This window comes from Oryctolagus cuniculus, chromosome 12, assembly GCF_964237555.1.
Source record: "Oryctolagus cuniculus chromosome 12, mOryCun1.1, whole genome shotgun sequence".
In the NCBI taxonomy this organism is placed as follows: Eukaryota; Metazoa; Chordata; class Mammalia; order Lagomorpha; family Leporidae; genus Oryctolagus; species Oryctolagus cuniculus.
Window position 1 is genome coordinate 13,932,854 of NC_091443.1, and position 12,658 is coordinate 13,945,511.

Sequence of the window (12,658 nt, forward strand, 5' to 3'; positions counted from 1 at the left end):
GTATAATCTGGAGAGTTAGGACCCCGGGCGTGGTGGCTTCTCTCAGCTTGCAACAGCAGCTGCTGGACACTTCAGGGCCTATAACTCATGCCCCTGGCTCCTGTGCCTGTAATCCCAGAGCCTGAGCCCAGATAGTCTTGGCGAGCAGAGAAACCTCAATGTCTGCTGAGGTTAGAGGTTGTTTTTCCAGGGCTTTTGCTGTACCCTGGGGTTCTGAGACTAATCTGCTCCCTAACACACCTTTTCTTTGGGGGTTTGGTAATGGGGCCAGGGACATAAACCTGTCAGATTTCCCTGGTCTGGTAGGTGCTCACTAGTTCTGGTCATGGGTAGTACAGTCCTCTGTGTTGGCAGGTGTGAGGTTGAATCTTCGGTGGGTTTGAGGGCCGGTTGCATGTTCCCCTGAGCTGACTTCAGAACATTTGGAGGGCTTGTCAGGGATGGGGTGATAAAGGAGAGGGAATTAGCGAGAGGTCACTGGGGGTCAAGTCTGACCCTGGATGCATCTAGGCAAAGCCACTGCTGGCCTCCCAGACCTGCGTGACCACTGACACACAAATGAGATTGGGAGATTTAAGAGCGCAATTGTGAAGTTGGCTGTGTTTCAGCGGTGCTCTTGACGTTTCCGGCCACAACACAAAACCCTAGGCAGCTATTGAGGATGTCCCCTGATCATATTCATGACTGAGGACTGTGCAGGGTACCCCACACCTGGCAGAGGTTCTAGGCGACCAAAGGCCTGACTGTGTCTCAGGTCCTATGAGGTAGTATGCCTTGCAAAGTGGTGTTTTCTTTCCCTGGAATCTGCCACAAGTCTGTGGAGTTCCTGTGGACCTTGTCACTCTGGCCAGATGTCGGTGCCCATCATGATATTGAAGGCTCAGACACCAGCAAAGCAGTGCCGGCAGGTAGATGCCAAAAATGTTCAGGCAAAGGTCATCGATGGCAGGACCAATACACACTAGGGACATGGACACTTATGTACCATAACTCGCAACTTCCCAGAATTCAGAACTCAAGCTGAGAACCCACAATAGCACACTCAAGAGAAACTTGTATAACCAGAGTTCATCATGGACAGACTGGCTTGTGTGAAAGGAAGGTTCAGAGATGAAGATTGAGTGAATGCATTGTGGCGCAGGGACCAGGGTCATCCTAAGCATTGCAGGTCAGAGCAGGCCATGGCTCTGTTTTTCTCAAGCGTGCCTGTGGGTTTGTGTGTACTTCTCAGGACTGCTTGCTGATGTCAACGTGGCCGTGCAGGGTGGCAAGAAGTGTGCTTCTGCTGAGGACTTGAGGCCCTACAAGACGATAGAATTCAAACTGCCCTTGGTAAGCGGGAAGCTCCTGGATCTCTAAGGATGGTAAGTGTCGCTCCCCGTCTTCGTGGAGGAATGACACAGGACCCTGCGCTGTTCTTTTGTCTGCTCGGCCCTCCCCGGGTTTGCTGCTGGTTCTTCCCGGGTTGGCTACCGACCCTTCCACCTCCGTGGAAGGGCGGTTCCCCCTGCCACTTTCCCCACTTCCGCGGGGGAGCGGCACACCGCTGGCCGGCTCTCTCGGGGGCTGCACAGGTGTTCCTTCAGATAGATGTTCCCTGATGCATGTTGTCTCTCTCCTCCTTTATAGTCCTCTTCCACCAATCCCAACTCTGCTACCCACACGCCAAGTACGCTGCTCTCCTCCAATCAGGAGCAGGTCCTACAGTTTATTGGTTGAATTGGGGGCAGCTGTGTAGAAGCTGTTTCTCCCTTCCCAGCGCCATATTGTGGGAGAGCAGATGCAGAGAATAAGTCTTAATTCCAGTAACTTAGTCTAGTCCGAGTTGCTCCCAGTTGCTCCCCACAGTAAGCATTTCCAGGGCCAACCCTGGGGACAAAGACCATAGCACTTCACAGGACAGCAGGCTTTTGCATGCTAGCTGGATCCCTTGGCCGCACCTGGGCAACACGTCTGGAGTGTTCTGCCTGTCCTACTTGCACTGTGGCATGTCCCTGGACACTGTGGGCCTGGGAAGGTGGTCAGGCAGAGCAGCTGATGAAGCACCAGGCCTTTGGTGTTGAGGACCCCACCCATTGGCATGTGCTTGGATCAATGATGACTCCCCCATAAACATTCCTTGGAAAAGCTGAACAAAATGAGTGAGAACTCACAACCGTCGTTCTCATCGTGACTTAGGTCCAGCACATTGCCTCTGGCAGGGACCATGGCAGTAATGGCCCACTACCAGGGTAATGGTTCTGTCAAACCCATGGAGTGCTCATGGTGAAAGGTCCATTAGAGCAGCCCCAGGGGGACGATCCCTCAGTTGTCTGCTCTGGGCAGAAGATTGCCTTGTTCATTGGTGAAGTGAGTTTGTGTGGCAGGTCCCCACGTGGGCAGCAGCGTTGAAGGATGCAACAGGGTGTGCAGGTTCGGATTGTGTGGATGAACCCAGGCCATGTATTCAACTCGAGGGTCTGCTGGGTGTGGTCGAGGCCCTGGTTGTCTGTGGAGTGGGTCTCAGAATCGGGTGGTCCTCTACCTGGCCAACAGGAGACACAAATCCTGGTCACCTGGCTAGCATTAGGTCTCTCAGCTGGTGGTCTGATGTGGCAGCAGAGTGCCGGAGGGCTCTGAAGAGATCAGACATCCCCTTGAGTGTGGCATTGACACTTGGCAGTAGTGCCTGTGTGACCTGGTGGTAGGAGTCAACCTGGTATGAATGTTGTGTTCCCTTCTCTTGGGAGAGCCTTCCACAGAGTAGAGTGTCTCTTGGGCTGGGTGCAAAGGAAATGACAGGGACAATGGGATGGGTTGTCTCTGAGGACACCCTGGTGAGAATGGTTGCTGTGAGTTGTCGTGGCCAGGCAAAAAGTTAATCCTTGGAGCTCCCAGGGTGATTCCCAGTGATGTCACAGTTTGATCATGCAGTAGAGTTTAGGCACACGACTGGTACAATTTGGTTGGTGCCTTGGTGGGATTCTAGGCAAATAATGTGCTGGGATTCTTTTGCTGAGGGTGTGAGAGCCACGTAATCTGTTGTACTCTTGACCATGGATGAAGCAGGTTTGCTGGACTGTGCCACGGAGGCCAAGGTACTATGCTTCTCCTATTTGAAATGGACAAACCCCCTTTACCTGGAATCAGAGGCAGAACCAGTGATGTGGTGCAGTTAACTCAGGAGAGTTAGGACCTTGGACATGGTGGCTTCCCTCAGCTTGCACAGCAGCTGGTGGACACTCCAGGGCCTATAACTCATGCCCCTGGCTCCTGTGCCTGCAATCCTGGAGCCTGAGCCCAGATTGTCTTGGCCAGTAGAGAAACCTCGATGTCTAATGGGGTTGGAAGTTGTTTTTCTGGAAACTTGCTGTACCCTGGGGTTCTGAGACTATTCTGCACCTGAACTTACTCTGTCATGGGCAATTGAGTCATGGAGCCAGGGACATAAAGCTTTTGGTTTTCCCTGGTCCGCTGGTGCTCACTTGTCTGGTTGAGGGTAGAGCCGTACTCCTGGTTGGCAGGTGTGAGGTTGAATCTTCGGTGGGTTTGTGGCCCGGTTGCATGTTCTCCTGAGCTGACTTCAGGACATTCAGAGGTCTAGCCAGGGTCAGGGCAATGAGGGAGAGGTGACTGGGGGTCCATTCTCACCCTGGGTGCATCTGGGCAAAGCCCCTGTTGGCCACCTGGACCTGTGAGGCCACTGGCACACAAATGAGATTGGGAGATGCAGGAGCGCAAGTGCTAGGTTGGCTGTGTTTGCAGTGAGTGTCTTGCTCTTTCCGGCCACACAAAGAACCCCTGGGCTGCTGTTGAGGAAGTTCCCTGAGCCTACTCATGACTTGGGACTGTGCAGGGTACCCCACAACTGGCAGAGGTTCCAGGTGACCAAAGACATGACTGAGTCTGAGGTCCTGGGGGGCAGCATGCATCACACAAGCGTTGCTTTCTTTCCCTGGAAGTATCTGCGGGTTTTTCGGGGTGCCCATGGAACTTGTCACTCTGGGCAAGATGTCAGTGTGCATCCACGGTATTAAAGGCTCAGACCCCCAGCTAAGTAGTGCCTGCCAGTATATGCAAAAACTGTCCTGGCAAATGTCACTGGTGGCAGGACCAACACACACTTGGGACACAGATGCACATATAGCATCTCACGCATCTTCCCAGAATGTAGAACTCCAGCTGAGAACCCACTAGGGCCTATTCAGGAGAAGCTTGTGTAGGCCTTGTCAATCATGGACAGACAGGTTCAATGAAGGAAGCCTCAGGGATGAAGATTGATGGGATGTGCTCTGGTGCTTGACACCACAGCAGCCTAGCGTGGCAGCTCGGAACAGGCCAGAGATCTGGTTTCCTCAAGCGTGCTTGTGCTTTGTGTATACGTCACAGGACCGGTCGCTGATGTCGACGTGGCCGTGCAGGGTGGGAAGAAGTGTACTTCTGCTGAGAACTTGAGGCCCTACAAGACACTAGAATTCAAACTGCCCTTGTTGAGTAGCAAGTTCCTGGATCTCTGAGAAAGGTAAGCATGGCCAAGGTCAACCCTGGGGACAAAGGTCATAGCTCTTAACAGCCCCGCAGATACCTGTATGCTTGCTGGAGACTTTGGCCACACCTGGGCCACACCTCTGCAGTGCACCCTCTGTTCTCCTGTGCTGAGGTGTATACCTGGACTCTGGAGGGCTGCAGAGGTGGTTGGGCGGAGCCGCTGATGAAGCACCAGGCCTTTTGGTGTTGAGGATCCCACCCATTGGCATGTGCTTGGATCAATGATGACTCCCCCATAAACATTCCTTGGAAAAGCTGAACAAAATGAGTGAGAACTCACAACCGTCGTTCTCATCGTGACTTAGGTCCAGCACATTGCCTCTAGCAGGGACTATGGCAGTGAGGGCCCACGTCCAGGGTAGCGGTTCTCTCCACAACCCAGGGTGTGGCAATCCCTCAGTTGTCCAATCTGGGCAGCAGAGTGCCTTGCGCAATGGTGCTATGAGTTTGCGTGGCGGCTCCCCACGTGGGCAGCAGTGGCGAAGGATGTAGCAGGGTGTACAGGGTCTGATTGTGCGGATGTGCCCAGGCCACTTATTTCCCACGAGAGTCTGCTGCATGTGGCAAAGACCCTGGTCCCTGTGGGGTAGGTCTCAGAATCAAGTCTTCTCATCTTTGCCAATTGGACCCACGAAGCTCGGTCCCCTGTCTAGGTTTAGGTCTAGGAGCTGGTGGTCTGATGTGGCAGCAGAGTTCTGCAATGGTCTGAAGAGATCAGACATCCCCTTGAGTGTGGCATTGACACTTGGCGGTAGTGCCTGTGTGACCTGGTCGTAGGAGTCAACCTGGCAAGAATGTTGTGTTCCCTTCTCTTGAGAGAGTCTGAGAGTGGAGCAGCTCTTAGGCTTGGTACAAATAAAATGACAAGGACAGAGGGATGGGTTTTCTCAAGGACACCCTGGAGAGCATGGTTGCTATAAGTTCTTGAGGTGCAGCAGCTTGTACTCCATGAATCACCCAGGGTGATCCCCAGTAATGTCATATTTTGATCATGCAGTGGAGCTTGGGCACACATAGGCTGCAGTTTTGAAGGTTCCTTTGTGGGAGGGATAACAGGTGAGCAATCTTGCGGGATCCCTTTAGCTGAGGGTGTGAGTGCAGCGTAATCTGTAGTACCTTGATCATGGATGAAGCAGGTTTGCAGATCTGTGCCACGAAGGACACGGTACTGTACTTCTACTATTTGAAATGGACTTCTCTCTTTACCTGGGCCTCCAAAGCAGGACCAGAGATGTGACACTATATAATCAGGAGAGTTAAGACCCCGGGCATGGTAGCTTCCCTCAGCTTGCAACAGCAGCTGCTGGACACTTCAGGCCCTATAACTCATGCCCCTGGCTCCTGTGCCTGTAATCCCAGAGCCTGAGCCCAGATTGTCTTGGCCAGCAGAGAAACCTCAATGTCTACTGGGGATGGAGGTTGTTTTTTTGGAAACTTGCTATTCCCTGAGATTCTGAGAATAATCAGCTGCCTGAACACACCTTGTCTTGGGCAATTGGGTCATGGAGCCAGGATCATAAACCTTTCGGTTTTCCCTGGTGCAGTCAGTGCTCATTTGTGCTGCTCGTGGGTAGCACAGTCCTCTGGTTTGGCTAGTATGAGGTTGAGTCTTCAGTGGGTTTGAGGGCTGGTTGTATGTTCCCCAGAGCTGACTTCAGGACATTCAGAGGGCTTGCAAGGGTCAGGGCAATTAGGGAGAGGAAATTAGGGAGAGGTCACTGGGGGTCATGTCTGACCCTGGGTGCATCTGGGCAAGGCCCCTGCTGGCTGCGCAGACCTGCGAGACCACTGACACACAAATGAGATTGGGAGATGCAGGAGCGCAAGTGCCAGGTTGGCTGTGTTTGCAGTGGGTCTCTTGCCCTTTCCAGCTGCAACACAGAAACTCTGTGAGCTGTTGAGGAGGTGTCGTGATTATACTCATGACTGGGGACTCTCAGAACACCCCACACTGGCAGAGGATCCAGGACCCAAAGGCCTTTGTGAGTCTTACATCCTGGGGGCAGCATGCATCGCACAAGTGGTTTTTTTCTTTCCCTGGAAGTTGACATGGGTTTGCAGAGTGCCTGTGGACCTTGTCACTCTGGCCCTGAGGTTGTTGTCCACCCATGGTGTTAGAGACTCAGACACCCAACAAAGCAGTACCAGTACATGGATGCCAGAACTGTCCTGGCAAAGGTCAGTCGGCCCCTGGCAGGGCCGACACATCCTTGGATACAGATGCATATAAACTGTCATTCAGATCATCCCAGAATTCAGAATGCAAGCTGAGAACCCACAAGGCCCACTTAGGAGAAACTTGTATAACCATAGTCCCATCATGGGCAGACATATTGAGTGAAAGGAAGATTCAGGGATGAAAATTGAGGGGCACGCTGTGGTTAAGGACACCACATCAGCCTAGTACGGCAGCTCGGAGCAGGCCAGGGCTCTGGTTTTCTCAAGCGTGCCTGTGGTTTGTGTGTACTTCTCAGGACTGCTTGCTGATGTCAACGTGGCCGTGCAGGGTGGCAAGAAGTGTGCTTCTGCTGAGGACTTGAGGCCCTACAAGATGCTAGAATTCAAACTGCTCTTGGTGAGCGGGAAGTTCCTGGATCTCTGAGGACGGTAAGCATGGCCAAGGTCAACCCTGGGGACAAAGGCATAGCACTTGACAGCCCCACAGACACCTGAATGCTTGCTGGAGCCTTAGGCCATGCCTGGGCCACACCTCTGCATTGGACCACCTGTCCTCCTTGTGCTGCGGTGTGTCCCTGGACTCTGCGGGGCTGCAGAGGTGGTTGGTGGATCAGCTGACGAAGCACCAGGCCTTTAGTGTTGAGGACCCCACCCATTGGCATGTGCTTGGATCGATGATGACTCCCCCATAAACATTCCTTGGAAAAGCTGAACAAAATGAGTGAGAACTCACAACCGTCGTTCTCATCGTGACTGAGGTCCAGCACATTGCCTCTGGCAGGGACTATGGCAGTAATAGCCCACATCCAGGGTAGCGGTTCTGCCAAACCCATGGGGTTTTTGTGGGTGGGAGGATGTTTTTCGAGGCATTCGCTGTACCCTGGGGTTCTGTGACTAATCTGTTGCCTGAACGCACCCTGTCTTGGGGTATTGGGTCATGTGGCAGCAACATAATCCTGGTGGTTTTCCCTGGTCCAGTCGCTGCTCATTTGTGCCGATACTGGAATGCGCAGACCTTTGGTTTAGCAGGTGTGAGGTTTATCTCAGTGGGTTTGAGTGCCGGTTGTATGTTCCCCTGTGCTGACTTCAGGACATTCGGAGGGCTTGCCAGGGTCGTGGTGAATAGGGAGAGGCAATTACGTAGAGGTCACTGGGGGTCAAGTCTGACCCTGGTTGCTTCTGGGCAAAGCCACTGCTAGCCCCCTAGACCTGCGAGACCACAACACACAAATGAGATTGGGAGATGCAGGAGCGGAAGTTCTCGGTTGGCTGTGTTTGCAGTGGGTCTCCAGCCCTTTCTGGCCACAACAGAGAACCCATGGGCAGTTGTTGAGGAGGTGTAGTGTTCGTACTCATGACTGGGGACTGTGCAGGGCACCCCACACCTGGCAGAGTTTCTAGCCGTGGAAATGCATGACTCTATCTCAGGTCCTGGGGGACAGCATGCATCACACAAGCGGTCCTTTCTTCCCTGGAAGTTGCCACAGGTTTTTGGGGTGCCTGTGGTCCATGTCAGTGTGGTCCAGATGTCAGTGCCTACCCATGGTATTGAAGGCTGAGACCCCGAGCAAACAGTGCCTGCTCGTAGATGCAAAAACTGTCCTGTTAAAGATCACTAGTGGCAGGACCAACACGCACTTGTGACACAAATGCACATATACCGTGACTCACATCTTCCCTGAATTCCAAACTCAAGCTTAGAATTCACAAGAGCCTACTCACGAGAAACTTGTGTATGCATAGTCCTATCATGCAGATTGGCTCGAGTGAAAGGAAGCTCAGGGATAGATTAAGGGGATGTGCTATGGTGCGTGACACCACAACAGACTAGCGTGGCAGCTCGGAGCCAGCCAGGGCTCTGGTTTTCTCAAGCGTGCCTGTGGTTTGTGTGTACATCTCAGGACTGGTCGCTGATACGACGTGGCCGTGCAGGGTGGGAAGAATATGCTTCTGCTGAGGACTTGAGAACCTAGAGGACGCTAGAATTCAAACGGCCTTTGGTGAGCGGGAAGCTCCTGGATCTCTGAGGATGGTAAGCATGGCCCAGGCCAGCACTAGGCAAAAAGCCATATCACTTGACAGCCCCACAGACACCTGAATGCTCGTTGGATCCTTTGGTCGTGCCACGGCCACACCTCTGCAGTGGTTGCCTTCCTCCCTGCACTGGGGCACATCCCTGGATTCTGTGCGGTGAAAAGATGGTTAGACTGAGCAGCTGACGAAGCACCAGGCCTTCAGTGTTGAGGGCCCTACACCTTGGCATGTGCTTGGATCGATGATGACTGCCCCATAAAGATTCCTTGGAAAAGCTGAACAAAATGAGTGAGAACTCACAACCGTCGTTCTCATCATGACTGAGGTCCAGCACATTGCCTCTGGCAGGGACTATGGCAGTGAGGGCCCACGTCCAGATAGCGGTTCTCTCTACAACCCCAGGGGTGCCCATGGTGAATGGTCCATTCGAGCAGCCCCAGGGGGACGATCCCTCAGCTGTCTGCTCAAAGCAGAAGATTGCCTGGTGCAGTGGGGCTGGGAGTTTGCGTGGCGGCTCCCATCCTGGGCAGCAGTGGTGAGGATGCAGCAGGGTGTGCAGGATCCAATTGTGTGGATGCAGGCGGAGCCAAGTATTCACCTCAGGGGTCTGCTGGGTGTGGCCAAGGCCCTGGTTGTCTGTGCAGTGGTTCTCTGAACGGAGTGCTCCTCTTCCTGGCCAACAGCAGACACAAAGTATGATTGCCTGGCTAGCATTAGGTCTGTCAGCTGGTAGTCTGATGTGGCAGCAGAGTGCTGGAGGGCTATGAAGAGATCGGACAACCCCTTGAGTGTGGCATTGACACTTGGCAGTAGTGCCTGTGTGAGCTGGTGGTAGGAGTCAACCTGGCATGAATGTTGTGTTCCCTTCTCTTGGGAGAGTCTTCCACAGAGTAGAGTGTCTCTTGGGCTGGGTGCAAAGGAAATGACAGGGACAATGGGATGGGTTGTCTCTGAGGACACCCTGGTGAGCATGGTTGCTGTGATTTCCTTTTTTTTTTTTTTTTTTGCTGTGATTTCTTGATGTGTGGCACCAGGTTCTCTGTGGAATACTCAGGATTATCCTTGGTGATGTCAGAGATAGATCCTGCAGTGGAGCTTGGCACACATCTGGTGCATTTAGGTTGGTGCCTTGGTTTGAAGGATTCCAGGCAAGTAATGTGCCAGGATCACTTTGCTGAGGGTGTGAGTGCCACGAAATCTTTTGTACTCTTGAACTTGAATGAAGAATGTTTGCAGGACTCTGCTACAAAGGCTTGGGTACTGTGCTGATCCTTTTGAAATGGACATCTCCCTTTACCTGTGCTTCCAATGCAGGAACAGTGAAGTGACACAGTTAACTCAGGAGAGTTAGGACCTTGGGCATGGTGGCTTCCCTCAGCTTGCAGCAGCAGCTGCTGGACTCCTCAGGCCCTGTAACTCATGCCCCTGGCTCCTGTGCCTGTAATCCTGGAGCCCGAGCCCAGATTGTCTTGGCCAGCAGAGATAGCTCGATGTCTTGTGGATGGGAGGATATTTTTAGAGGCATTTGCTGTACCCTGAGGTTCTGAGACTAATCTGCTCCCTGACTGCACCCTGACTTGGGGGATTGGGTCATGTGGCAGGGACATAATCCTGGTGGGTTTCCCTGCTCTGGTGGGTACTCCCTTGTGCTAGATGTGGGTATTGAAGTCCTCTGGGTTGGCAGGTGTCAGGTTGAATCTTCAATGGGTTTGTGGCCCGGTAGCCTGTTCCACTGAGCTGACTTCAGGACATTCGGAGGACTTGGCAGGGTTGGGGCTATTAGGGAGAGGCAATTAGGGAGAGGTCACTGGGGGTCAAGTTTGACCCTGGGTGCATCGGGGCAAAGCCCCTGCTGGCTGCCCAGGCCTGGGAGACCACTGACACACAAATGAGATTGGAAGATGCAGGAGCGGAAGTTCTAGGTTGGCTGTGTTTGCAGTGAGTTTCTTGCTCTTTGCTGCCGCAACACAGAAACCGGAGCAGCTGTGGAGGAGCTCCTGTGATCATACTCACTCCTGGTGACTCTCAGAGCACCCCACACCTGGCAGAGGTTCTAGGCGACCAAAGGCCAGACTGTGTCTCAGGTCCTATGAGGCAGTGTGCCTCACAAAGTGGTCCTTTCTTTCCCTGGAAGTTGCCACGGGTTTTGGGGTGCGCGTGGAAATTTTCACTCTGTGCCAAATGTCAGTGCCCATCCACGGTATTAAAGGCTCAGACCCCCAGCAAAGCAGTGCCGGCAGGTAGATGTCAAACCTGTCCAGAAAATGGTCACCGACGGCAGGACCAACACATACTAGGGACACGGACACATATATACTGTCACTCACATCTTCCCAGAATTTAGAACTCAAGCTGATAACCCACAAAGGCCTACTCAGGAGAAACTTGTGTGCCCATAGTCCCATCATGGACAGACTGGCTTGTGTGTAAGGAAGCTTCAGGGATGAAGATTGAGGGGGGGCACGATGGCACGGGTCACCACGGGCAGCCTAACCGTGGCTCGGCCGGGGCTCTCGTTTTATCAAGTGTCCCTGTGGTTTTGTGTGTACTTCTCAGGACCACTTGCTGATGTCAACGTGGCCGTGCAGGGTGGGATAAGTGTGTTTCTGCTGAGGACTTGAGGCCCTACATGATGCTAGAATTCAAACTGCCCTTGGTGAGCGGGAAGCTCCTGGATCTCTGAGGACGGTAAGCATTTCCAGGGCCAACACTGGAGACAAAGCCCTTAGCACCTCACAGCCCACAGAGAGCTGTATGCTCACTGTGCATTTGGCCACGGTTGGGCCACACCTCTGCAGTGGACCGCCTGTCCTCCTTGCATTGGGGGGTATCCCTGGACTCTGCAGGGCTGGGAAGGTGGTTGGACTGAGCAGCTGACGAAGCGCCAGGCTTTGTATGTTGAAGGTCTCGCACCTTGGCATGTGCTTGGATCAATGATGACTCCCCCATAAACATTCCTTGGAAAAGCTGAACAAAATGAGTGAGAACTCACAACCGTCGTTCTCATCGTGACTGAGGTCCAGCACATTGCCTCTGGCAGGGACTATGGCAGTGAGGGCCCATGTCCAGGGTAGCAGTTCCCTCCACAACCCAGGGGGTGCCCATGGTGAAAGATCCATTTGAGCGGTGCCAGCAAGGCGATCTCTCAGTTGGTAGCTCTGGGCAGCAGAGTGCCTGGTGCAGTGATGCTGAGAGTTTTCATGGCAGTTCCCCACGTGGGCAGCAGTGGCGAAGGATGCAGCAGGGTGTGCAGGATCTGATTGTGTGGATGTGCCCATGCTAAGTGTATACCTCAAGGGTCTGTTGGGTGCAGCTGAGGCTCCGGTTGCCTGTGTAGTGGGTCTTGGTACTGAGTGCTCCTCTTCTTGGCCAACAGGAGACATGAAGCCCGGTCCTCTGGCTAGCATTAGGTTTCTCTGCTTGTGTTCTGAAGTGGCAGTAGTCTGCCGCAGGGCTCTGAAGAGATCAGACATCCCCTTGAGTGTGGCATTGACACTTGGCGGTAGTGCATGTGTGATCCGGTGGTAGGAGTCAACCTGGCATGAATGTTGTGTTCCCTTCTCTTGGGAGTGTCTTCCACAGAGTAGAGTGGCTCTTGGGCTGGGTGCAAAGGAAATGACAGGGACAATGGGATGGGTTGTCTCCGAGGACACCCTGGTGAGCATGGTTCCTGTGAGTTCTGTAGGTGGGGCAGAATGGTATTCCTTGGGTCATCCATGGTGATCCTCGGTAATGTCATATTTTCACCCTACAGTAGAGCTTGTACACACGTCTGGGGCAGTTTTGAAGGTTACTTGGTGGGAGGGATAATAGGCTAGCAATCTTATGTGAACCCTTTGTTGAGAGTGTGAGTGCAGCATAATCTGTAGTACTCTTGATCATGGATGAAGCAGGTTTGCAGTTCTGTTTCACGAAGGAC

General features: G+C 53.2%; 5 non-coding genes across 5 annotated transcripts; all 5 read left to right on the forward strand.

Annotated features, from left to right (window-relative positions):
- The first annotated feature begins 2,088 nt into the window (after nt 1-2,088).
- LOC138844851 (small nucleolar RNA SNORD116) lies at nt 2,089-2,182 on the forward strand. Its single transcript, XR_011381213.1, has one exon. It is a non-coding gene; the product is annotated as a small nucleolar RNA SNORD116 (small nucleolar RNA).
- Nucleotides 2,183-4,742: 2,560 nt separating this feature from the next.
- On the forward strand, nt 4,743-4,836 carry LOC138844852 (small nucleolar RNA SNORD116). The gene has a single exon (XR_011381214.1). It is a non-coding gene; the product is annotated as a small nucleolar RNA SNORD116 (small nucleolar RNA).
- A 2,537-nt stretch (nt 4,837-7,373) lies between these two features.
- LOC138844848 (small nucleolar RNA SNORD116) lies at nt 7,374-7,467 on the forward strand. Its single transcript, XR_011381210.1, has one exon. It is a non-coding gene; the product is annotated as a small nucleolar RNA SNORD116 (small nucleolar RNA).
- Nucleotides 7,468-8,974: 1,507 nt separating this feature from the next.
- LOC138844853 (small nucleolar RNA SNORD116) lies at nt 8,975-9,068 on the forward strand. Its single transcript, XR_011381215.1, has one exon. It is a non-coding gene; the product is annotated as a small nucleolar RNA SNORD116 (small nucleolar RNA).
- A 2,598-nt stretch (nt 9,069-11,666) lies between these two features.
- LOC138844850 (small nucleolar RNA SNORD116) lies at nt 11,667-11,760 on the forward strand. The gene has a single exon (XR_011381212.1). It is a non-coding gene; the product is annotated as a small nucleolar RNA SNORD116 (small nucleolar RNA).
- The last annotated feature ends 898 nt before the right edge of the window (nt 11,761-12,658 follow it).